This window comes from Paroedura picta, chromosome 7, assembly GCF_049243985.1.
Source record: "Paroedura picta isolate Pp20150507F chromosome 7, Ppicta_v3.0, whole genome shotgun sequence".
Lineage (NCBI taxonomy): Eukaryota > Metazoa > Chordata > Lepidosauria > Squamata > Gekkonidae > Paroedura > Paroedura picta.
In genome coordinates, this window is record NC_135375.1 from 21369036 (window position 1) to 21396369 (window position 27334).

General features: G+C 44.9%; 1 protein-coding gene across 5 annotated transcripts in view; it reads right to left on the bottom strand.

Annotated features, from left to right (window-relative positions):
• The window catches only part of LOC143842180 (leukemia inhibitory factor receptor-like), a 104349-nt gene extending 78359 nt beyond the window's left edge, over window positions 1-25990 (bottom strand). For 2 of the 5 annotated variants that reach the window (XM_077347014.1, XM_077347010.1), the window contains exon 1: window positions 19637-20053. The gene's annotated coding sequence lies outside the window, so the exon portion shown is untranslated. Of the gene's footprint in view, window positions 1-11462; window positions 11486-14224; window positions 14349-19636; window positions 20054-25821 lie in introns of those variants that run through there. The other 3 variants (XM_077347011.1, XM_077347012.1, XM_077347013.1) reach the window with 3 other exon arrangements.
• Between the last annotated feature and the right edge of the window lie 1344 nt (window positions 25991-27334).

A 27334-nucleotide genomic window follows, 5' to 3' on the forward strand; every position in this document is an offset into this window, starting at 1 on the left:
AGAACATTATAGCATGGCAAACTTTTCATTTCATCTGGAACGCCATTTGGTTGGTTTTCTTCTTTGGTTTAGCCTCCACATCACAGCATGACCCTGAGTATCAAAGTCAAAGCATGTCTGTATTTACTCTAAGTTTTGAATGCGTGCAGGTCAGTACAAGTAATGTTATGCACAAAGACAGCATGGGAATTACTGGCTTAACATAATACTTCTCACCTAGCTAGTGTTTTCTTGTCCTAGTCAGATGTGCATATCCTTGGATTTTAAAAATCTAGCTTTGGATAGAACAGGCCATGTCCTATCTATTTAAAGGCTGCCATGCAGAGGATGGAGCAGAGTTGTTCTCTCTTGCCCCAGAGGGACAGACCAGAACCAATGGGATAAAATTAATTCAAAAAAAATTCCATCTAAACATCTGGAAGAAGTTCCTGACAGTTAGAGCGGTTTCTCAGTGGAACAGGCTTCCTCGGGAGGTGGTGGGTTCTCCATCTTTGGAAATTTTTAAACAGAGGCTAGATAGCCATCTGATGGAGAGGCTGATTCTGTGAAGGCAAAGGGGTGGCAGGTTACAGTGGATGAGCTATAGGTGAGTGTCCTGCATATGCAGGGGGTTGGACTAGATGACCCATGAGGTCCCTTCCAACACTATTATTCTATGATTCTAGGCCAGCATGGAATGAGGCAGGGAGAGACCCTGTGGCCAGGAAGCTCTATTTAAAGAGCTTCCTGGCCACTGGAAGGAGTAGGTTTGAACAAATCCATAAAACACTTGGCACATGTTCTTGGTGGTCTTCCATCCAAATACTGACCAAGGCCATCCCTAAACTTTTGAGATCTGCTGCAACTAAGCTAGCTCTAAGTCAAGGCTGTGAATCAACTAGCTTCAGTGAATTGAGAAAAAGAAAAGGCAGCCATAGGAAGTAGCAGATGTAACCCCTACTATTCACTTTGATGACTTCTAAAAGGTTGGAAAAATTATTAATTCTCGGCATGGTCAGCAGCAAAAGGAAACGTGGTCGCCAAAGGATCCGCTGGTGCAACACGATCAAAGCTGATACAGGTATGATCATGTACCAACTAAAAGAAGCAGTCAGAGACAGAAACGTATGGTGAAAACTTTCCTATAGAATCACAGAGGGTCGGACACGACTGAACAGATAACACCATCATCAAAAAGTAGCCACACACACAGAAATGACCTGTTAATGTTTAGGGTTAAATGAGGTTTAATATTTCACTCAGTGTTTTCGTGTCTTATCGCTTTCCCCTACTTCTTCCACAAAAGCTTCTTGTGCACTAAAATAAACTAATCCATCACAGGATTTCTGTTTGACGGAGAATCGATAAGAGCTAATTACAACAACCGATAAGGCAGCCGGCTTCAAGTCCCCAGCTGCAGGGCAACTGACATGCATTTATGGCGGGAGGGGAAGGATCAACAGTTTATCCTCAAACTAGTTTCTGGCTTATTTCTGTGAGAGGCTGGAGATAGCAGGGCAATGCTAGGATCCTTATCTGGGTCCACCCAGAGGGGGGAAAGGTGATGATTTGGCAACAGGCAAAGCACAGGGGGGCACCTTCAATCTATGGGTTGAGGCCACACTGCCTATCTTCTGCCGTCTTCATTTCCTGCACCGGACTCTCAATGCAACAAGCCCTTCCCAGCCAAGTTGTTCGGTTCCTTTATCTCTACCCATTTTGGAAACTACATAGCACTCTACAGGGAGTGAAGGAGGTGGGTTATATCACCATGGCACAGAATGTGGGTGGGCAGGTAGCTGTGAATTTCTTGCATTCTGCAGGGGGTTGGACTAAAAGGCCTATGATGCTATGAACTGTAATACCAGCTCCACGCTTGCTATTGCGTGATCCTCAACCATTAAATTTGGAGGAGGTGCTGCAGGAAGGTTTTACGGATGCCATGGAATGCCCAAAAGACAAATCAGTGGATTCTAGACCCAATCAAGCCTGAATTCTCCCTAGAAGCTAAAATGATGATATTGTGGCCATCATACTTTGGCCACTTTATTAGATGACAAGAGTGACAGGAAAAGACAATAATGCTAGGAATAGTTGAAAGCAGCAGGAATGGGACCAGAGAGAGGTGCCATGGATCCACCGCCTACGCCTTATCTCACTCATATCCAAAAGCATCTACCATACGGAAGTTAGGTTCAATCTAGTAGCACTATGGAGACCAGCAAGATGTTCAGGGTACAGGCCTTTAAGAGTCAAAGCTCCCTTCGTCAGATTCCTGGGTTTCCACTCCGTGACCTTTTCCGCACCTGGAATTCGGCCCGGCCCACCACTCCTCTGGTCATGGGGCTAATTCCCACTTCCAGATGACATTGGTGCCGGTCCAGGGTGATCCAAGGCCCTGTGCGCTGCAGGCCCTTGGACAGCCCGTGGCAAGGGAACACGGATTTCCGCGGCAAGGGAATTATGACTCGCCAGGCCTCAGACTGCCCCAGACCAGCGCAGACATCATCCAGAGGCAGGAATTAGCCCTGTGACCAGAGGAGTGCTGGGCCAGGCCAAATTCCAGGTGTGGAAAAGGTGCACATGGGAACAGATCACATGATCTGCCTGACACTGGGCCAACCAAAAGTGACCAGGCCCCTGGAATTTGGTCTTTCTAGTCCTCTGCTTTCGAAAGCCCTGAGAATGGGGAATTTCATGCTACACGTTTCCCTCTCAGCCACACCAAATCCTTTACAGCAACACTTTACAATCCAAGGTATGGAACCTAACACCATTTGCAAAGCCAGTTACCTATAGCAGTGTGTTATAAACCTGAGACTCTCTTCTCTTACCAGAGGTTTTCAGCTGCAGCACACAGCTAAAGAAAGAGTGACAGCTGAAACAGATATTGTAATTTCCAACTTCAGGGCAAGGAAAAATGCCAGATCTGCAGCAAGAATATACATGTCCTTTGCTGAAAAGCGTACCTGCAGGTCAGTTCCAAATATGGCTGTGAGGAAGTAAGCCCAAAAGGCTTTTTCTCTTACTAAGCATGCATAGGATTATAGCCTAAACTCAATTACGCAAACCTGTGAAAATACTATAGGTTTCCCCACCACCACCCCTGTGTTACACTTTGGACTATTATGAACTTAATACTGATCAGACAAAGATGCATGGTTCGGATACAGCAGAAAGATATCATATCTTGTGAAGATATTCGGACTACTGTGTAGTGTGGATCAGACAAAGCTCCATGGTCTTGGATCCAGCAGAAGGATATCAAGGTAATTTGTACCGATTTCCCCCATGTTCTGAAGACCTCCAACTCTTCTATCCCAAACACTTTCTCCCCTGAAACCTCATTTGGGATGAGAGGGGAAGTAAGGACTCCTGCTCCGTAGACCAGGGGTAGTCAACCTGTGGTCCTCCAGATGTCCATGGACTACAATTCCCATGAGCCCCTGCCAGCAAAAGCTGGCAAGGGCTCATGGGAATTGTAGTCCATGGACATCTGGAGGACCACAGGTTGACTACTAGCAGGGGCTCATGGGAATTGTAGTCCATGGACATCTGGAGGACCACAGGTTGACTACTAGCAGGGGCTCATGGGAATTGTAGTTCATGGACATCTGGAGGACCTCTTTGAGGTTTCTTCCCCCTTCTTCTTTACATGTTATAACCCTCTTTTCCCCCTACCCACAATAGCATTCTATTTGTTCCCGACAATTCATTGTTTTAACACTGTTTTACTATCTTAATATTTTTATGTAGCAATACTCTTGTATTTTCATGATACCTTATTTATTAACTTCTATTATTAATTGTTATAGTTTTTCTGCAGATGTATCATTTATATGGGTCAATTGACTGAATAAACATACTACTACTACTACTACTACTACTACTACTACTCCGCAGAGCTTGCAAAACGTCTTTAGGGCCAGGCACCATGAGTAGATTTGGGTTCCTTGATATCAGAGATCTTTACAGAGCCTAACAGAAGAGGCAATTCTGCAGATACTAAGCAACTTTATTTCGCCGTCACAAAGAATGCTGCTCAGTTTAACATTTTTGTATGTTTTTAATATTGGATGCCACCCTGAAGACTGAATCCAAGGCATACTGTGAGATGAAATAAAACCCATGCAACGTACATACTTTAGAATTCAGGTATCAAAACTTATTTAGAGAATCGTACTAAACAAAATAATAACTCCATGGGAAAAATAACACTATGGCCACTTGTCAAACTGAGCTACAGTCTACAAAGGTTTATGGCACAATAAATCTGGCTGCTTATAAAATGCCGCAAGGGTCTAGCATGATTCAGACTTATCGACAAGCCACGGTTTGGTCATTGCAGCTCGGACTCCGTGGAGTTTCACCCACTTCTGCCCTGCCCCATGCGGCAGTTAAATAGAGATTTCTCCATCGTTTGCCCTTTTCCTTGAAAACCTGGATTAAATCACAGTACCGATGTTACCCATGGTTTGGATGCAACAATGATTTGTCATGGAAAACTTTAACTCAGGGGTAGTCAACCTGTGGTCCTCCAGATGTTCATGGACTACAATTTCCATGAGCCCCTGCCAGCAAATGCTGGCAGGGGCTCATGGGAATTGTAGTCCATGAACATCTGAAGGACCACCGGTTGACTACCCCTGGTTTAAATTATATCTGCAGCAACAGACTGGCATGGTTACCACACTGCCACAAAGTGACTTCCAGATTTCCCTGTGCTTTCCAAACAGCTTTAATTTGCTATACTACTATCCCTTGGAACTCTCCAAGCACTTACATGGGGCTCCCAGTGGTCTCCCCATCCCAGCAATGATTAGCTTCATATGTTCTAAGCTTCCCAGTCTATTTATATAAATTCTCTCAAGGGAAACTATGTAAAACAATTGAATTCTGCAAACAATATTCTAATTGAATTCAATCTCCTTAGTACAGAGCAGATGGACTTGCAGCATGGATTTAGAGCCATTAAAAAAAAAGACCGTGCTCTGTTCCAAAATGTTGATTAGAAGAGGAACTGGCTTGCCAAGGCTTGGCTGAGACGGACAAGAGCAGTTCCTTTTATGATCAGTAAAAGTTGAACAGCTTGCTGAATCTTTTCACAACTGCAAAACAACAAGGAAAAGTTCAACTATAACAGAGTTAAACTGGCAAAGACTGAATTAGATCACTCAGTTCCTTTCCTACCACAACTGTAGAGTAGTTTCTCCCCAAAAGGAGACTGTAAGCTTAAAATGTGCTGGAAACTCTGGGATTCTTCATAAATCTCTCTGGCATTTATAAAGGGAGGGAACTTGCTTCATGGAGGGAAATTTTCGATATTCCATGTTCCTACCACAGGCCAACATGGTGCACCGGGCGAAACCCTGGGGAAGCACTTTCCAGGAAGTAGGGACAGCTGAAACCAAAAGGAACAGGTGGGACAAATCTAACCCACAACTTCTGTCTTTCACATCATTTGACTGCCGTTCTGCTTATGGTGAGGAGGTCTTTTACAGACCCTGTATTGCATCTTTGCAAAGTCATCCCGGTAGCCTTTTAAAAAATAAATAATAAACATCTGAGTTCTTAGCAGGACACGCAGAGACAGTTAACCCTGATGACACTTTAAGGTAGCAAAGAATACAACCATTAGCAGTTCTCTCCTCTTGCAGTGCACTGACTTGGACAGGGCAGGCTGAGTATGCAGGGTCAAGCTCAGCTAGTATTCCGATGGGAGACCTCCAAGCTTATCCTGGGTCATAATGCAGAGGCAGGCCATGGCAAACCACCTCTGAATGTGTCTTGCCTTGAAAACCCCACCAGGGTTCCCAATAAGGCAGCTGTGACTTGACTGAATTTCCACCCCATAGTATATAGCTGCATTTGCAAAACTGCTTGCGGAAAACAAAGTGATAAATATGCTACAATGTTATATGCTAGCTACATGTTAAATGATATATTTTATGTCGTTAAAGCAATGCATTCAGTTTAAGCTTGATGTGGAAATACTGCATATATTTCATTCTCCTTCCCATTTTCCCCATTTTCCCCCCTAGAAACACACTATTTTCTATCCATGGCTTTAAAACTTCTAGAAGTGTTATGTTACTAATTAGAACTCACACCTGCATTCATGCAGTGCCTTTAAACCACCTGCATCAGAAACATTCCTGTTGGCGTGACCAAAAGGCTGCTCACGAAACGTGTGCCACGAACACACAGGTCAGCGGCTACTTTTTGTTCCTCTAAAAAGCACAAACACAACAAAAAACAGCTTGCAAATGAGCATTATTCTACCGGCGTAAGGACAAAGCTCACGCTTACAAAGAGGAACAAAGGACACGTCCAAACAAAAAACAGAGAAACAGCAACACTCCAAGGAAAAATGCTTCCACAATTTTGCAAACAAGGCACATGAGTGCAGTCAGCATTCGCCAAGGATAATTCCTTTGAAATTTAGCATGCTTATCAAGATACCCCTTCACACCCTTATATTCCTGTTGGCAGCAGAGAATAAGACCCACAGTAATGGTTTTAAACTATGTGTAGAAAATCAGCTAGATATCAAGGGAAAAATCAGATCCTTATCTTGGATGCTTTAGGCTGATCCTGCATGGAGCAGGGGGTTGGACTAGATGGCCTGTATGGCCCCTTCCAACTCTATGATTCTGTATTTTGGCAGGCAAAACATGTAGGATCATCACATGCAGATCATCCCATAAGGAAATATGAAAAGCTACTTTATGCCAAGTCAGACCCCTGGTCTACTCAGGCTACTACAACACAGTTTTACTTAGAACTACCCAAGACCCTTCGTATCATCTGTTCCCCGCTTCTTTCAACTGGAGGTGCTGGGAATTGAACCCGAGACCTTCCACACGAAAAGCAGACGCTCGGCCAACTGAGTCACAGCCCTTCCACTACAATCTACCCTTGACTAAGTCTGGATGTACTGAGAGAGGTCTTAACTCAATTGACATTTGAAGAGTTCTTGGCATCTTGGTCTCCCTTCCTAAACCTAGCAAGCCAAAGTAGTTAATAGGAAAGGAAGGAATTCTGGTATGTTTCCCTCTCTTCCTGCAGTTTCCATGGTTAGCAAAGCAAATTTGTAGAAAGGGTATTATTATTAGATAGATTCATTTTACAGCCTTCTCTCAGGGGGACTCAAGGCAGACTACAAATACGATAAGAACTAGTCAGTCAATCAGCAAGCAAACTATCATATGATGAAAACGATTTGATTCTAACAGCAAAGATTCCAGATAAAACAGAATAACGCTGTGGGGCTCAGCAGATTTACAGGAAAGACGATTCCGTTTATGAGCAAACTGAGTGGAAAATAAAACAAAACAAATCAGTTTGACAACAACAATCCTTCATACAACAAAATGATGCAATGAGGCTTGGACTGAAGAACTGGGAGAACAGCAAAGCTCCTTAATGACCGTTTATGCACTGGAGGTTTCATGCTGGGTTGCAGGCTGGAGTTTTAGTCGTGGCAGGTTGCCCCACCTCTTCCTGCACCCACACGGGGGAGCATTTGGCCTGGTGCACCTCATCCAGCCCCGATTTGTGCTCCTGCACAGGAGCTGGAGCAGTGAAGTTCCCAGTGCATAAACGGTCAATGACACAAAATAATGCAAATGGAGCCGAGGAACTGCTGCATAAGGCAACAAAGCTATCAACCAGGAGAAAGTCCCTGGTGCTCTGTTATCGCAAGAGTCTTTCCCTCTTAAAACCTTCTAAAATCTTCCAATCTCTATGTCATGTTCTACCCACAGGAAGGTGGACCACCCGCGGATTAAGATCCACTGTCCAAGTTACATAATCAATAGCCAGAAGAGAATTATAGTTGCTGGCATGATTGATTTTGCCACTTTTAAGACACACACACACACATAACAGTTAAGCCTTGGGAGACATTGAAAAATATTAAGCCAACAGTAATTTATCAAGGAAGTATAGATCTGTGCTTTCAGGAATTCGCTGAATACGAAGAAGAAATCAATTCAATTCCTGTAAGTGGCTCTCGTTCCTTAACAAGACTCTGAAACCCATTTTCATCTAGCAGGATATTCCATGACCGCAAGGTCCTACCTCTCCATAAATTATTTAGATTTCTTTTTTACACACATGCAAAGACCTGGAACATTTGTACCGTTCTGTTCAAAGGCTGGTTCCTCTTGCCTTCCTTGCTCTAGGCAAGGTTGCCACAATTGCCTTTCGCTCTAAGGGGGGAGAGAAGTATGCAGAAGCCCGAATATTTCAGTTGCCACTGAACAGGCCGAATGGGCAGTGTACAGATGTGATTCCTGACGAGGGAGTACACTTTGGGTGTTCAGAAAAGGCCAGTGCAAACTAGTAGTTCGCAAATTATACTGTGTCTTGCCCACCAGCCAAATTCCGCACTTGCTATAATACTGCTGTGGATAATTGGGGTCTTTTCTCTGATGTTATGCTGAATTTCATAACTAAATCACAGCACAAAGTCAAGGATGACCTCTATCTTTTTGCGCATCTCTAAGTGCAAGATCAGGAACATCCACAGGGTACTTGACGGGAGCTGCTTTTCAAAAAGGCCTACCTTTGAGGCTGAATACAGGGTCACAACCAGGGTCTCATCAGCATTTGGCAAACTCCTGCCTTGCTTCAAGTTATTGGAGCATGGTTGCTTTAGCACTTGAAAAAGCAGGGGGGACAGAAGCACCTGGTCCTTACACATCATGGGCCCAGCCAAGATTAGGCCATCGTGACATTTTTAGATGGCCCATATTCAGCTCTAAAATGGCAAAACCATGTTCCCAAGTCATCCCCAGGGATGCCATAAGATCTATGTCCTAAGGCCTTGTCCTCACAAGTGGTCACCAAGACCATTTACGTCCTGGGAACTTCACTGCCCCAGCTCCCGTGCAGGAGCACAAATGGGGGGCAGATGAGGCACACAGGGCCAAATGCTCCCCCATGTGGGTGCAGAAAGAAGTGGGGCAACCTGACACAACTAAAACTGTAGCCAGCAGCCCGGCATGAAACCTCCAGTGCTTAAACAGTCCAACTGACCTACCTCTGCCCCCTCCCCTTTTCAGTTTTCCCTCCTCTAAGGAATCCTTCCCCTTTCTTCTCTCCTATCACCCCCTTTTTCTGATTCTCCCCCAGAAGCTTTTGCCCCTCTGTCGCCTACACAACTTTTTCCATTTTAGCTAGGATTCTATTTGATTCATTTATTTGTCAGATTTTGAGGTCTCCCTCCCCAGAGGGCTCAGGGCAGCTTCCAAACCATAAAAAAAAATGAAAACTAGCATTAAAATCCAATATATATTGGGTTGCCTATCAACTTTCCAAATGGCCACTGAGATCTCACACCATAGACCAGGGGGTAGTCAAACTGCCGTCCTCCAGATGTCCATGGACTACAATTCCCAGGAGCCCCTGCCAGCGTTCGCTGGCAGGGGCTCCTGGGAATTGTAGTCCATGGACATCTGGAGGGCCGCAGTTTGACTACTCCTGCCATAGACTCATGAGATCTCAGTGGCAGGCTCTTCTTAAAGAAGCAGGCACTATTTCTATGATTCTGGTGTTTTTCAGCATACATACTTTAAGAAACATATTGATTTCCTTCATTGGTACTCCACCTTTCTCCCCAATGGGGATCCAAGGCCATTCTCTTGACCACTGTGAGGCAGGCTAGGCAGTATGTGTGTGACTGGACCAAGATCACCCCAAAAGCTTCCATAGCACAAGTAGGAATTCGAACCCATCTATCCCAGATACTAGCTCAACGTAGTTAACCACTACACCACACTGGCACTTCTGCACATTTCTTAATTTCCTGAAAACCTGTGGCTTCCCCCATGTTAGCAGGAAGACACTCCCTATCTGTATGTGGCCCCTTCTCTGCACATTTCTGAGCCATGCTCTGGAGCCACTGATCAAAATTAGATAGAATGACACACAATGTGAAGTAAATGCATGCAGGTTTGGGGGGGGGGGGCGGGCTGGGGAATCTCCTTTATTGACTCTTTCCAACAGGGTTTTGACCACGCACTGCCAGAAGCAGCTTTCATTGCAAGTGTAACTAGCTTCGTGAGAACAGATGGAATGATTTAAGGGAAGTCATGGCAGGTTTCTCACCCACACTAAGATCTCAGTTCTGCAGTTTTCCTGCTAAAAGGCACTTCTAAAAAATCAATGAGTCAGCCGACAGTCTGCCCCTCCCCCCACGGCAGGGTGGAATGCCTGCTTTTTTAGGAAGTCAAATGCCGCGTGCAAATTTATTAATCCCTATGTTCACCCTTTTTTCTTATTACAGAATTCATTTCTAAAACAATTACAAGTCCGGACATACGGCTGCTATTTTTACTCCAGCTGGCAAGGTGTTTTAGCGAACTGTTTTGTTTGAGAAAGCACCTATGATATAATTTAAAAAGAAATAAAAACAAATAAAAACTTCTGGGGGAGGGAACCGTGGGAAGGTGGTTCGGACACAGCTTTGCCATGACTTGTATCACTTTTGGCTGTACATTTGTCACACACCCCAGCTCCTGAGTTTAAATACTAGTCTACTCATGTTATTTATTTCCAGCCGCACACATGCCCTGACTCTAACTATGGTGACCACATGTCCTCAATTTCCTTTCACTATCACTATCACTACTAGAAATATTACAACAAAACCAAATCAGAGTCCAGTGGCACCTTTAAGACCAAGAAGGTGTGAGCTTTCCAGTGCAAGCACTCTTCCTCACTCAAAAGCTCACACTTTGAATAAATCTTTGTTGGTCTTAAAGGTGCCATTGGACTCTGATTTTGTTTTGTTGTGCTGCTTCAGACCAACATGGCTACGCACTTGAATCTACTAGAAATAGAGTTTAGGAACATTCCTGCTTGCCACTCTGCTTTACTGTAGCACTAGGTAGCAATATTTAACATTACAAGTACCCATTAACAACACAAACACTCAAAAGTTGGGGAAATTATCCCTAAGTCGTTACAGCAAAGAATCCATCACAAGCTAGTTGATTCAGAGAAGAATTAGCCCAGATCACAGCCAATCTAACGCAACTGAACATTTTTTCATCTTTCGAAGGGCTATGACTATTTTCCTTTTGGATGTTGCATTTCACGGAAACATCTTCCTAAAAGTGTAAGTCAAATATGCAGTTATCGATACAGTAGACTACGTATAACCTTAATTCTTTATATTCAGATCCATATTTCAGAAAAGGACACTGTGTCATTAAGTCCCCAAGATATAATTGCCACACGGCGGGGGAGGGGGGATCTGCTATTTTCCTAAATGCTGCAATGCTTGTCGCTGTTTAAATTTATTTTTTCAATGAAATATAAATGCACAGACAATGAAATGCTATTTACATCTTCATAGAAAACAACAGTCCATCGAGGAGTTAACACATTTAAATGGTAAAAGAAGAAACTTTTATTTTATATACTTCATTTATACCACGCCTTCCTCTACCCAATCAGGACCCAAAGTCACTTACTTCATTTTCCTCTCCTCCTTTTTATCCTGGACTGGTGACTTGAACCTGGCTCTCCCAGATCCCTGTCCGTCACACGGACTAACCAGTACAACACGCTGGCTCTCTTTCTCTGGCTAAAGCTTAATGAATTTTAAAACTGTGAAAACATTATTGCCAAACTGGTTAAAGATCTACCAGCCTGATTTCAGTATCCTGAGTGGAAGAACACAGCTAACACAGAGGGTCAAAGGTTAAGAGTCCTCTGTGTTAATGGAACGCTTCCATCCGAGAACTGATGCTTCCCATTGTAAATGCTGCACTTAAGGACGCATTTGTTTGACTATTCAATTTAATCCATCATTTGAATCATTTCCTTCTGAAATTATTGTAAAGATGTGCCTTCAGGGGGGGCGGGGTGGGGAATACAAGTCATTAAGTAGCTCTTTTACATGGCATCAGTTTCTCTGTCTGCAGTGCTGATCTGAGGGGGTCTTGGCTCAATGGCTGAGCCTCTGCTTGGCATGCAGAAGGTTCTGGGTTCAATCCCCAGTGCCTCCAGATAAAAAGGACCAAGCAGTAGGGGACATGCAAGACCTTTGCCCTGAGACCCTGAAGAGCTACTGTCAGCCTGAGTAGACAATACCAACTTTGCTGGCCCAATGATTGTGTTTAATATAGAGCAACCTCATATGGGGCTGTGCTGCCCCATACAGTTATTGCACCATAACTCAGACACCTCCTTTCGTGCAGAATCTGGCAGCCATAGGTCCTAAAGCAGACCTTAGGAAGCCTTTCCCGTTCAGCTCTTGAGCATGCTAGATCAAACACTTCTCATGATAAACACTGCACTTAACGTTATTCCTATCACTCCACCTTCCAGGGGCCACACACAGAGCCTTCCTCCCCATGGAACAGGGCTGCAGCCTCTGTCCTTCCCCCTTTTCCCCTCTTTAAGAACACTTGGAGTGACACCCCTTTCCACTGTGGGGGTCCCATGCCCCCAGTCTGTCTTCTCCCACCCTGCACATCCTTAAACCATTCTTGCACCCGGAGCCAGCATTTCAGAGAAATTTGTCTCAGCAGTTGACAACTTTTGTTGTCAACTGAATCTGACAGAGTAATCCTCCATTCACAATGTCTGTCTCACAGTAAGAATTTGTGAGTTTCTGTTAAGGGGTGTGTGTGGCTATAACAGACTTTTTAAAAGCACCTAATTAGGAATTAGTAAACATTTTCAAGATTTCGAGTCAGATGTTGCGGAGAGAAGCTGCAGTCCTATGCACGTTTTCCTACGAATAAGTCCCACAAAATACACAGAATCTGACTTCCAAGTAAACATGCAAAAGACTGAAGAAACAGTTCGCGCACTAGAGTTTCTCTGCCAAAATTTCATGCAAATTCAGCTAACAGTAAGTAGCAATGTGTACAGCAGCACTCCACACCTATTAAAATAGAAACACTTGACAATTTACGTCATAGAACCAAGTAAGATTATTCACCACCTGGCTGCTTCCCATTGTGATTCATATCGTTGCATACTTGGAAAGAGTATCACTGTAGCCATGTCCTCCTGATCCCAAAATACTATGCAACAAAACTGACAAAGCGCGGACCGCCAAAAGAAAAAGACTCTCAGAGACTAAGGGCTTTCGTTTTATTTCTGTTTCAAATCTAAACTTTCTTGCAAACCTCAAAGGCTAAAACCTCCTTTCCCTGCCATGACAGAAGCAGTTCTCATTTAATTTTACATTATTATTATTGGCCTTTACTCTAAAGCACTAGGAAACTTGAGAACCATCTTCCTGCAACAAAGCTCGGAGCGATTACTGCTAAAAAAGACTTGGTGCAACCAAATTGCTTCCACTGTCTTCCCTCCACTCCCCACCTATCCAAGTTTTTCTTTTTTAACCGAAACAGCAAGTTTCTGGCGTCCAGCAGTAAAATATATATATTCAGTAACATTTCAACTCCACCTCAAGCACGATTATCAATGTGATCTGCAGGTTACACCCTTCCACCCCTCATACTATGTCACAGAAGAATTAGAACTGAAGCAACCAAGTTCAAAAGGTGCCAAGAAAGTCAAATTTCTGGATAGCCGTCAAGTGACCGCTGGCATGACATTCTTCAAACCTGACATTCACACTTGAAATTGTAACCACAGGGTCAACTAGTCTCTCTAGCACGATTGGTAGGACTTAAACAGAAGGCAAGAGATCTGTGATTGGTCTACTGGAGCAATTCTCAAAGGTTCCCACTCAAACCCAGCTTGGTGTAGTGGATAGGAGCACAGGCTTCTAATCTGGCAAGCCGGGTTCGATTCTGCACTCCCCTACATGCAGACAGCTGGGTGACCTTGGACTCGCCATGGCACTGATAAAGCTGTTCTGACCAAGCAGTGATACTAGGGCTCTCTCAGCCTCACCCACCTCACAGGGTGTCTGTTGTGGGGAGAGGAAAGGGAAGGCGATTGTAAGCCACTTTGTGACTCCTTCAAGTAGAGAAAAGCGACATATAAGAACCAACTCTTCTTCTGTGATTGGGTAGAGCATGTCACATGATGCCGTGAGCGCCTGAATAGCCCGATTTATTTATTTATTGCTGCCCCTCATGATGAGATTGGGAGATGCCTAAATTGTACCCAGAAGTTCTCCAGGATGAGTGGTTCGCTAGAGTAGAACTGTAGCGAATTTTTGCCCATGAAAATTTTAAGGATCAAAACAAGGGATCAAATGGAGACGAACGAACATCCAGCAACAAACATACAGACAGGCATAACGTACCTTTGAGAAAATGCTTCCTGCAAAGTGTTCTCTCTGCTGCTTCTGCAGAGCGTTTTCCCCTTTCTCTTTCTCTCTCTCATTTTGTATCCCTGCCCAATCCCATCCAATCAAAGATAATATTGAGGGCAAGACAATGTCACATTACTAGGGAGCCAATCATATGTCACTGTGCAACTCAAATACAAAGAAGGCAGCCCCACCCTCATCCAGCAAGGAATGGAGGAAACACACCCACCCACCTTAGAAACAAACAGGCAGCACTCCCAGACTCTCTTTTTGACTAGTTTTACAGTGCAGCAGGACAGGGAACAATGCTCAGTTGCCTTGAAAAGATATTAAAAAGAGAGATAAAATTTGGAATTTTGGAAGAAGCTCGGTAACTGCATCTCACGAGAAGAGGCACAGATACCCAACCAGCTAACGGTATCGCTGGGGGTATGAAAGAGCAGGTCTCCCTTTTGAAACTTGTGTTTTATACACCCCCTGAGCTAGATCCAGTTAGGTCTCCCCCCCACCCACCCCGAGAAGGGATGGAAAATTCCCTGATGCCTGCTTCTTATTACAGACCCAAATCTGCCCCACAAGACCCCCTCCCCCCATGGCAGGCAGGGTCTCAACCGGGACAGGAAGGCAAAAGTTCCATTCTATGAACAGCCAACTCCTCCTTGTCTGCAGTTTTTTAAATGCATTCCCATTTAACTGATTAACAGTGTCACCTTAAGCAGAATTATGAGCTTGATGTCATGAAGGTAAACAGACACAGGTAGCTGCCTAATACTGAATTAGGCCCTTTGTCCGAAGAGGTCAGTATTGTCAATTCAGACTGGTGGCAGGCATCTCAGGCAGTGGTCTTTCTCATCACCTGCTGCCTGGTCTTTTTCATTAGAGGTGCTGTGGATTGAACCTGGGACCTTCTGCATGCCAAGCAGATGCTCTACCACTGAGCCACAGCCCCTCCCAGGGTCTTAGGAGAATGTCACTCTACTTAGGATTGACCTACGGGGGAATGGGAAGAATGATCCTCCATCTACATTTTTGGAGCAAGTATTAAAAAATTGCTCCCTAGAAGAGGCAATCTAAATAGGTCTGCTCCATGGGTTATGTTATTCAGTGGGGAATACTCCCTGATAAAAGGTCCTTTGGATCACATTCTCATTTACTTTGGGGAAATGGCACCGGACAGAAAATGGTGGATTTGGACTTCAGTCAAATGCCAACTTATCTGCAGCTCAGCGGATAGCATGAAGAGAGCAATCATTCTGTTCGTGGCAGAAGCCCAATCTGTGGCAGAGGTCACGTCTGAATTGAAACCTTTCCAGGACAGATTTTTATTTGCTCTGCTGCAACAGCTCCCATGATTACCGTTTCTGACAAAATGCACGATCAAGAGACACATTAGATTTGTGCAAAAACTACGACACAACTGCGAACCTCGGAAAATTCCATTCAGCGTTCTGCTTTAGCAATCTTTGTTAACTACTTCATCCTTTGCAGTATGGGGTAGCAATACAGGGCTGCTGTGAGGATCGCAGCAAAACAGCCACTTGGAAAGACGAAAGTGCTGTGTCAGTGCTGAATATTATTAAGTCATTAATTGCCTGGCACAGAACTGCTGTTCTGAGAACTGGCAGATCTTGAGCTGCTATTTGCATTAGCCCAGAATGAGATATCTGCTTGGTACCCTGGCTCACTAAGTTGGGGGCATTGCTTCTGCCAAGCTCTTATCTTTAAAAGGTGGCACCATGTTGAACCTTAAGTTCTTTAGAAAGCTGATGCTCCTTTCGAAATGTATACCCAACATACAACTGCGGTGAAAGCTAAAATCAGCCTGACCACAGGAAATTACAGGGGAACCACAAAATTAGCAGAAATATTCAAGTCACTTGCATTAGAAAAAAAAAAAAAACTACTTCTGTGATTTTTTCCTTGTTCTACTTCCTCTCTTTTCGTGTGCCATATATCATCCACATTTGGACTATTCTCTGTATCTGGAAGCTGGCCTCTGCAGTTTGCAAATGCTGCATCTTTCAAGCTCAGAATCCATACGATTCAGTTTAATATGAAAATCCATTTGTGTAATTTAATGGAATTTGGCAGTGTGTGCACGAAGCTCTTCTCCGTTCAGCCGTAGGTGAGAGTTGCAAACCCCTCAAAGTTCTTTTCTGCTGTAAGCCTTTGCTTTTTACTTACGGCAGTAGCTGAAACCACTAAGGACAAAAATGTAGATCCCTTTTTGTATCGGGCAATGTTTTAGTAAGCGTTTACTCAGAAAAGCCTTTTCTATAGCTTTCCCAACCAGTTTTAGCCTTACTAGAGACTTGAGAGATAGTTTGAAACACCCAGGAAGCTTCCTAACCGATGAGACCTCGATGCAGGCTTCTCTGGTCAAACTAACTCCAATGCCCTGCACATTATCTCACAATTTTTCTCCTCAAAAGGGCTTAGGGACGATAGAAGGGACTGCTTGAAGGCAAAGCTTAGGGCGTATTAGGAGAGCCCTGGAAATATGAGCAGGAAAGCAGCATTCGAGCTTTATGCTGACACACCGCCAGAATCATGTTACATTTCTTTGCATAATACCTCAGTCAGCGAACAGTTACGCTAATTATATAACATTTGTGTTTCAGTTGTGCAGGATCCCACAAACAAAATTGCAGAGCGCTAGAAGAGAAAAAGCAGTAATCAAGACCAAACTCTTTGCCAAATTAGGGGGGGGGGGAATTGAACGGTCTATATCACTTCTTCCCCCACCCTGCAACAAATTTTCCATGCTTACTGCAACTGAATGAAAGGCTAATAACAAACAGATTGGAAGCATTTTTTGTTGTCCCAAATATGGCACTTAAAGAATGTTGCATAAAGTGGTCATTTAAAAATAGAAAGGGTTTTTGCATTCAGAACCATTTCTGCTAACAATAGCCATATAGCAAAATCTGTTTTCCTGAGAGATGCAAGGTGGCCAACAACCTGGAGAAAAAAATTGCCTGCCACTTTAAAAAAAGGTTTAATGGGATGATATTTACGAGATCATGTTATCTACCTCTACGCTATGAAATCCTTTCCACACTTTAAGGTTTTGTTATGGGGGAGACCTCCTTTTTTCCCAGTTTGAGGAGAGATGGCACACACCCAAGATCATGAATAGGTGGCCTTCTGTCAATTTGGTCCTTCCGTCTCCTCTCAAAGTACCCCTGCAGATAAATACATTTTCACTGAAGGAAGGGAAATTAGCACAGAGAGACTGGATGCATAGATGTTTGCATTTTCTGTTTCCAAAACTGGAATGGAATACCTAACTGCACAAACAGTACATCCAGTTGAAAAAACTGATTTCTTTCTGCTTTGTTTCCAGTGATAAAAAAATTTCACTCAGACAAAAGTTCCTCCTAGATGCTTTTTGTATCACGGTAAAACATTCAGACTTTCTGAAAATAGCATGTTTCAATATTATGGCATGTTGTTGTCACTTCCCAAGTGTTTGTGCCCGGAGAAACTTGTAACGCCATACACCCAAAACTTTTAAAAAAGATTTCTGTCGTCCTCGTAGATTTCATTCCAAAAGCAAACATCTTTGAGAGTCATGGTCTACTTTGAATCCTAGCCCAACTACTCAATGGTGCTTAATCCCAGAAAAGTGTCCTTAGGAGTCAACTGTAAATATTTTAACATAGGTTTGGTACAGAGAAGAACTTAGGCACACACACATATCAAGGCTTTTAAACTAACAATCTAGAACAGGCCAGATTACTTCCACTTTCAGCAAAAGGATAATGACATTTTCCCACTCTTGAAATTACACAAAACTGAAGCTGATTTTAACCACGTTTTGTCTGTGCTTTTTCAAAACAGAGCACTCAAAAGCTTCCCCAGAGGCCTTTCCTCACAAAGAGATGCCGATCTGCTTAAGTTCCATAAAACTGTTGAATCATATGCCTGCAGACATGTTTTAAAAACACACATATAAAAATTAATAGAGCGAGAAAACTAAATTCCTTCCCCACACTGCGCTCGACACGGGCCAAAATTGCACCTTGCAAACCACAGTGCAGTTCATAGAATCATAGAGTTGGAAGGGGCCATACAGGCCATCTAGTCCAAAGCCCTGCTCAACGCAGGATCACCCCAAGGCATCCTAAAGCATCCAAGAAAAGTGTGTATCCAACCTTTGCTTGAAGACTGCCAGTGAGGGGGAGCTCACCACCTCCTTAAGCCGCCTATTCCAGTTGTTAACCAAGCTTCTCGCATGGTCATCAATAGTTTCGGAAATCCAGTACAAGCTGCCCACACATCAGAAACATAATAATGGCACATGCAGAACTCCAGCTGGGAAACCAGAATCGCCACATTCATTCACAGGGGCATCAACACTTCACAAGAGGTCCAAAGATGCTGGGAGAGCGAGATCCTGCACATCTGGCCTGAAATCGGTCCAATTCAGTGAGAGATTACAGAATAAAAACATCAGGCTCTGAGATTCCCACTGATCCCTTAGGCCCTTTTTCTCTGACACATGAACCATCAGCTCCTTGACTAACGAAATAATTCCCTGAATTTGCAACTAAATGTCCTAATCTGGGAGGCCAGGCTAGCTTGAACTCAGCAGGTCATGGAAGCGAATCATGGTCATGGTTGAAGTCCAGGGTTGGCATAAAGAATCAGGCTATTGTCCAACCACGTCTGACCCTCTCTGGCCTTGAAAACTCTAGGGCAGGGGTAGTCAAACTGCGGCCCTCCAAGTGTCAATGGACTACAATTCCCATGAGCCCCTGCCAGCTGGCAGGGGCTCATGGGAATTGTAGTCCATTGACACCTGGAGGGCCGCAGTTTGACTACCCCTGCTCTATGGGGTTGCCTTAAGTCAGCAGTGCCTTGACAGCCCTTTCCACCCTCACCTCCCACCACCCCCTCCTAGGGCCCTCTCGCCCTTGCCGAGGCCACCTCCACAGAGGGAAAGGGACGGTCCTGAGTCACTCCGGGCCCTTCCGGTCTCCTCGTCCCCTTCCTAAATTGTCACAAACGGTCCTCTCTCCCGTTCAAAAAGTCCCCTCGACCTTTTTCTAACTTTACACGCGAGGAGGCCACGGCTTTGGCAACGGGAAGGCAAACTCAACCCGCCCTGCGCTGCCACGGCACGGGGGATCCACCGAAGCCACCCGGGCTGTTCACACGACTCTCTCCCACCCCAGCTCCCCCCCCACCCCCCGAGCCCTACACGTTTTTCCCAGGGCAAGTGGCCCGTCGCCCCGGAGCCTCGCCCCGTCAGGAAGCCGTCGGGCCGGCCCGAGCCACCCCGGGCAGCAGGGCGCCGTCGGGGGGGCGCGAACTCGCGGCGGGCCAAGCAGAACAGCGAGGCGGCGAGAAAGCGCAGCCTCCCTCCCTCCCTCCCCGCCCCCGCTCGGCCCCCGGCCTCACCTCCGCGCGCCGCTCCGGCTCCAGCTCCGGCCCCGGCTCCATCCCGCCGGCGCGCTTCGCCATAGCGCGCGGGGCCAGGCGGTCCGGGCCGGCCCTACGCTGTCCAGCCTCGCCTCTAGGGCCGGGAGTGCGCAGCGCCGCCAGGAAGGGGAGAGCCGGACGCCTCCAGGCGCCTCCAGGCGAGGGGCGCGCGCGTCCGCCTCGTCCCCGGACCCCTGGGCGAGGCGACCCCTCGGCGCGGCTGCCCGAGCAGGCAGGCAGGCAGGCAGGGAGGGAGGGAGGCCTGGCGGGCGGCGAGGGCAGCGGCGCAGTTCAGCCGAGCAGCGGCCGCCTCCGGAGAAGGCTCGGCTTCTGGCTCCCGGGAGGGGAGGAGGAGGTGGGGCGAGCAACAAGCGCCTGCTGTGCCGCCGCGCCTCGGAGCGGCCAAACTTTGGGGACCGGCCCGGCGGAGGGATCCCTGCCTGGGGCGGGGAGGGGGGGCACTCGGAGGGGGGGGGGGCTCTGTCCCGCTCCGCCCACTTCCTCAGCCGCACCTCGAGCCCGTGATTGACGGGGAGGGGAGGGGAGGGGGGCTAATTTGCTAGTTAAGAGTCCAGGCGCATAAGTGACTTGAGAGTTGGCAACTTAACACACACTCATACATCCATATGATAGATTCAGATGGGGAGCCGTGTTGCTCTGAAGTAGCACAGTAGAATCAGAGTCCAGGGGCACCTTTAAGACCCACAAAGATTTATTCAGGGCGTGAGCTTTCGAGTGCAAGGAGTGAGAAAAGGAGTGCTTGCACTCGAAAGCTCACGCCCTGAATAAATCTTTGTTGGTCTTAAAGGTGCTCCTGGATTCTGATTCTATTGTGCTACTTCAGTTACTCTCACAATCTGCCAAAGATTAAAATCTCTTTTGAGCTTTTCTACAGAGCTGGGGCAATGTCCTGGTTCAAGAGTGTAACCAGGGAAAATATCACCCCAGCCAGCAACGGATAAAAGTCGCCTTCTTTCATTTCATATGCCACCCCAAGATGTCACAGTGAAGGGCAGTATATAAATAAATCAAAACAAATGACTAAGTTCTTACCCTTGCAGTAGGAGAATAATAATGCTGGCCCACCTTACAGAATTATTGTAAGGACAGCTGAGGGAAATATACAAAGAGTCCTGTGGCACCTGAAATATTTACAAACTAGATATGTTCAGATGCATAACAAATAAACACCATAAAGTGTGTAACGTAAGTGCTATTTTGTTAAATAAACAAGTAAACAAATTTAAGACTGTATGAGCGGGACAAAATTAAAAGAAAATGGAACCTTTTCAATTATACCTTTGTGAGAAGGGAAAATCCAGACGTTGTGACTGCATTAGGTAATGATGATGATCTTTGCCAGATGATATGCAGAGAAAATGTATTTCTGCAGAAGAATAGAAGTCTGGTTTGTAACACACGTGGCTGTGATAGTATACAGAGCCTCCAGCAGCAAAACAGACTCTGTAAGTGTAAGTGAAAGGTCCCTGCTTATCTGTACCACCCTGAATCTGCAACAAATAAGCTTTCTCTTTATTCCCCACCCCCTTATCACCCTACCTTTCCTATCGTAGAAGACCACAGCCACAGCCGTTTCTATGAATGCAACTCCATTCATATGTTTTGTTTTTACAGATGACATTCACAGTGTGAATGTATTAAGTCTGAGATAATTAAAGATTTGGCTGGTGCGATAGGCCAGAAATTATTGGGAAACATTCCCACTCTCCAAAAACAGCCTGATAATATCCAAGAATTGCTGTTCCTCGAGGATTTTCTTCTTAAATGTTTATTTCGTGCTGGCCAGTATGCAGTGTTGTACAGACCATTGTCATAGTGCCTGCAATGAGAATTTGCTACCTTTATCCAAATGAGATAAAAAGAGTCTCGCTTTTAAAGAAATTCCCAGACTGTATCCCAGCGACATAATTAGTTACCTACTTTTTTGATTTGTACCCTGCTTTCTCCCCAGTGGGTTCCCAAAGCACCTTATCATCTTCCCTGCCACTTTACCTTCACAACAACCCTGCCTGCTGCTGGAAAAGGGCTCCTGATCACAGATAGCTTCAGCTGCTGTGTCACTGCATTGGATTTTAAGGGGATGCAAGACTATTTGTATTTTGCAATGGCAGACTGAAGTAGGTTACCCTTCACTCCTAAATTCTGGACAGGATGTGTCCAGAGGTTAGATTTAAAAATCCCCTAAAAGTCCCAAGATCACTGAAAAGGGATTGTGAAAACCAGGTGGTGGTGGTGGTGGTGTTCTATTTGAAATGGGGTACCCAGCACACACAAACATGCTGAATGTCAATCTAATATCTCCTCTTCTGGACTAGAGGGTGGCATTTTAATACATAAAATATATATAAATTACATAATCATTTTTTTTACCCCATCCTCCCTCCAAATGAGGGTTCTACCCACTTCAGTCTCAACAACCCTGTGAGGGAGGTCAGGCTGATACAAACATTCATATTCTTCTATCGAAAGTATACAAGGAGGTATATGGAAGTCTTCCTCCCAGGAAACTGCTTAATTTGATACGATCTCTCTCGTGTCTCTCATTAGCTTCTACTCTTCTGGTAACTGGATGCATTTCTCAACTAGAAATGGCACGATTGTTTAGAATATGATTGGGAAGCATAACTGTACACACCCACCAGGGGCCCCTCCCCTCCCCACCCCCTCCAGGCCCATCATTGGCCCTTTTAGGGGGCGGGGCAAGACAACATGACCATATATGGTCATATCACCCAACAAATGTTTAACAAATTTAAAAAATATATTAAAAAATAAATAATTTCCACCCATTCATGAAACCCTGCTTGAGAAAGCCTGGTCTACATAGATGTTTTGCACCATTTTGCCTTCTAACCTTCAGGTCTCCATCACTCTTTCTCTCTTTCCCTGCCTATCTCTGGCTTCCATGCATCTTTGTACACTGGTCTACCATCTGGTTGATGAGCCTCTTGTGGCGCAGAGTGGTAAGTCAGCCGTCTGACAGCTTTGCCCATGAGGCTGGGAGTTCAATCCCAGCAGCCGGCTCAAGGTTGACTCAGCCTTCCATCCTTCCGAGGTCGGTAAAATGAGTACCCAGCTTGCTGGGGGGTAAACGGTAATGACTGGGGAAGGCACTGGCAAACCACCCCGTATTGAGTCTGCCATGAAAACGCTGGAGGGCGTCACCCCAAGGGTCAGACATGACTCGGTGCTTGCACAGGGGATACCTTTACCTTTACCTTTACTACCATCTGGTGGATCCCTGCCCCCCACCCCCATTTTGTTTTAGTTCAGTCTTTCTAGAAAGATCATACTGAAATCAGGCTGGGTTGCCATGTGGACCAAAACTTACAGATTTCTCAGACCCTGCAAACGTACATACAGAGGCCATTTTTCCTCCCTGACCCCTCCCCCTCCCCGATGTTTTCCTCCCAGGCAGGCTCTTTGCCAGTTTTTGCAATAATGTTCAGTCGCTATATTGCCGTACGGCTATCGTGATAAAGCTATTGCCGATTTTAAAGATCTCTGCGGAGATCACTGAGAATCACTGCTAGTACTGCCCTTGATAGACCAGTGATGTGACTCAGTTTACTTATTTTCTAAGACCAAATGACTATTTTCTTTGCTCTCGAATGCTGTGAAAAGAGACATCCTCCTCCTGGGAAGTTTAGCATGTACAGCTTTCCTTACGCCTACAGAAGATATTGCCACTATTGTGCTAGAGCGTTTTTATCCCTCCAGAGAGCTCAGGATGGCTCTCCAATCCTCATTTTATCCTCCCAACAACACTAAGGTTAGGTTAAGAGGCAGTAGCTGGCATGCAGCAGCGTGGCTGAAGAGGGGATTGAATTCGAGACTCTCCGGTCTGAGATTCTGTAACACTTTTCTGCCCGTATATTAAAGATTTGAGCAGGCCTTGAATCCAGTGACTCCCTAGTAAGATGGGATCAAGTTATAGGAATTTCTGGGAACCAGAATGGCCCAACAAGCAAGCTATGCTACATCAACGTGTTTGGGGAGCCTGTTTTAACTTTTTTATTTTTGGCATACAGAATACTGCAATAGTATTATTATTTATCTAATAAACTCAGATACTTTGGCCACCTCATGAGAAGGAAGGACTCCCTGGAAAAGAGCCTAATGCTGGGAGGGATCGAGGGCAAAAGAAGAAGGGGACGACAGAGAATGAGGTGGCTGGATGGAGTCACTGAAGCAGTAGGTGCGAACTTAAATGGACTCCGGGGAATGGTAGAGGACAGGAAGGCTTGGAGGATCATTGTCCATGGGGTCGCAATGGGTCAGACACGACTTCGCAACTAACAACAACAACAATCCTTTAATTGATTTACATGTGGTATATGTAAATAAAGGAAATAAGTAAACTTGGGGGGATATACTAGGTAAGCCACAGCAGTACTGAGAAGGTAAAATGGAAATATATATACATTGCCAAATGTCAGCTTAATATTTATCATATTGTATATGTAATATGTCATGCTTTTTTCTTTTCTGAATAAATAAAAAAATCACTCAAAGAAAACCCTGGAATGAGGATATTTCACATTGCAATAATTCTCCAGAACTATTGTGTTTCTTTTTTTAAAAGATGTATGGACTTGGGAGTTTTATTTACAGCAGGGTTGGAAAAGCGGATGCTTTCATGCTGGGGGACTTTTTCCTGCCTACAATTGTTTCCCATTTCCGCAGTATTTCTTTGGGACCGGCTTTCTTCAAGATAATGGATAGAGGAAACCTGTCCCTTGGGTAGCAATTCTACTGAATTGTAATCCTGTGCATTCATTTTACCAAATACTTCGTGGGGTGGGGGGGAGAATCTCTCTTGCTGACATCTGTGTTGGGCTTTTGTGCGTCTCTTCTTCATGTTTTAAAAACATGTAGGGCAAAGGGAAGTTCTCCTATCTAGGAGCCATTGAAATGAAGAAGCATGCACACACACACAAGAGCTTATGCCTTGAATAAAACTTTGTTCATCCTAAAGGTGCCACTGGACTCAAACTTTGATCTACAAAAGTCAGATACGAGTCCAGCAGTATCCTGAGAGACCAAGAAAAGTTTTAGGGTATAAGCTTTTGAGAGTCACAGTTTGTCACAAACATTCTACTACAAGAGATTTTTTTCCTCATATATATATATTACAAAGGGCTCTTTCTGAAACACTTTTATTTAAAAAAATAATCAGTTGTAGTTTCAAAATACAAAAAGGATCCCTGACCCTTCTCCTTGCTTGGAAATATAGTTGCCAACTTTTAAACTGGTTCCTCTAATTGTCCCTTTAATCTCACTGGGAACTGCAGCAATTATCGGATGATCTTATTTAGCTGCATGGGATGAAAAGTTTCTACTGCCCATTCCTGTAGGTCAAAACTATTAAAGGAACAGAACGTTTACTGGCTAGGTAACAAATCAGCAGTACTCCCCATAGGGCTTACTTTGCTCTGCCATAATAACTGCAGGCTTACTCGTGGAAAATATATGATGCCAGGGAGTTTTCCCCATTTCTAATTTTATTATCAGTTGGAGTTTTTAAAATTAGCTCCCCATCAAAGGCTTCCTGGTGTCAGCAGCAGAAAAAATGAGATTTTATATATAAGTAAGGCGGCTCAGAATGGTAAGGCAGCAGACATGCGGTCTGAAAGCTCTGCCCATGAGGTTGGGAGTTCGATCCCAGCAGCCGGCTCAAGGTCGACTCGGTCTTCCATCCTTCCGAGGTCGGTAAAATGAGTACCCAGCTTGCTGGGGGGGGGGGGGTAAACGGTAATGACTGGGGAAGGCACTGGCAAACCACCCCGTATTGAGTCTGCCAAGAAAACGCTAGAAAGCATCACCCCAAGGGTCAGACATGATTCAGTGCTTGCACAGGGGATACCTTTTTTAAGGCTACAATAATATTTGGGATTTTTAGCCTATTTTCTAACAGGAGCATGATTAGGCTTTCCTCCCTCCCCCCCCCTTTCCCCTCTTTTTTACAGTTAGAACATACCCTGTAACTAAAGCAAATTGCTTTGGAGAAAGGAAGTCGAAGTTAAATTTACCCTGGAGATAAGGAAATTTACAAGTTAAAACTCTACAATTTATCACATTCTACCTTCCAACCTGATTTCCAAAGCTGTTGTTGAGAAAATGATTTTTGAAGAGTGACTCACAATTCTGAAGGCTTCTGTTTCTGAAAATGCTATGCTGGATTCTCCATGTGTTGTGTTTCATTCACAAGGTAACAGCTTTTGCCCAAGGGGTGTACAAGTATTGGAAACAACCATGTGTTGTCAAGCTGGGACCAGAATGCCTCCTTGCAAGATTGTTCCTTTACCTCTAGGGGATTCAAGCATGAAAGCGAACATTTATAAAGGGATGCGAAGCAGTTTCTTCCTCAGATAGTGTCACCTGACTTCACCAAGGATTGTGAACAGATAGCCAGTGTAATTAGAAGGGCCTTTCCAGGTTCCTCTACCCCAGTATTTCCTCTGTACAAAACAGCCTAAATAAATAAAACAATTTCCTTTGGAAAAATATGTGCATGGTCAAGAAAACAGCAATGCTTAGAAAAGTGTGTTTTGGGAGGAAGAAAAAAAAAGATTCTTTTAGAATCAATTTTTCTTTAGCTGTTTCCTTAGCAATTTTTCTTTAGCTGTTTTTTTGTACCCTGTTGTTACCTAGCCAGTAAACATTCTGTCCCTTTAATGGTTTTGACCTACAGGAATGGGCAGTAGAGAGAGCCAGTTTGGTGTAGTGGTTAAGAGTGCAGAATTCTAATCTGGCGAGCTGGGTTCGATTCTGCGCTCCCCCACATGCAGCCAGCTGGGTGACCTTGAGCTCGCCACAGCTCTGATAAAGCTGTTCTGACCGAGCAGGAATATCAGAGCTCTCTCAGCCTCACCCACCTCACAGGGTGTCTGTTGTGGGGAGAGGAAAGGGAAGGAGACTGTAAGTCACTTTGAGCCTCCTTCGGGTAGAGAAAAGTGGCATATAAGAACCAACTCTTCTTCTTCTACTTCCCAAAGGAGTCTCCGAGTGGCTTACAACCACCTTCCCTTCTTCTCCCCACAACAGGACACCTTGTGAAGGAGGTGGAGCTAAGAGAGCTCTGAGAGAACTGTGACTGTCCCAAGGTCACCCAGCTGGCTGGATGCAGAAAAGTGGAGAATCGAACCTGTTTCTCCACATTAGAGGCCGCTGTTCTGAACCACTACACCAAAGCTGTCAAGAGTCAATAATAGAAATCAATACTACTTCTTGTCTCATGAATTTGCTTGTTACAAATTAAGCCTTTTCTGGCCATGGCCTTTGCCCAGAGGTTGCATGCATCAAGGATTCACACCCAGGACATGGGTTCCTATAGAGCTCCCATTTCCTGCATCGACCCTTCCTGTGCAATGTTCTGTCATCTATATGTGCGTGCCCAGGCAGTAGCCACAAAGGTATGTGGTTGCTGTTTGGCCTATAGGGTTCGACTTAGTCTTTTAGGATCAATATTCATGGGATCGGCTGAACTACCTCAAAGGGTTGCTGTGAAGATGAAATAGAGGAGAGGAGAACAACATTACTGCTTCGGGACCCCAGTTGGGGAGGGGAGGGATATCTGTGTAGTAAGTAAAATAATAACAAAGCAAAACAATTAGATTTGTGTAGGGCTACGCACAAATTGGGAACGTTCAGTTT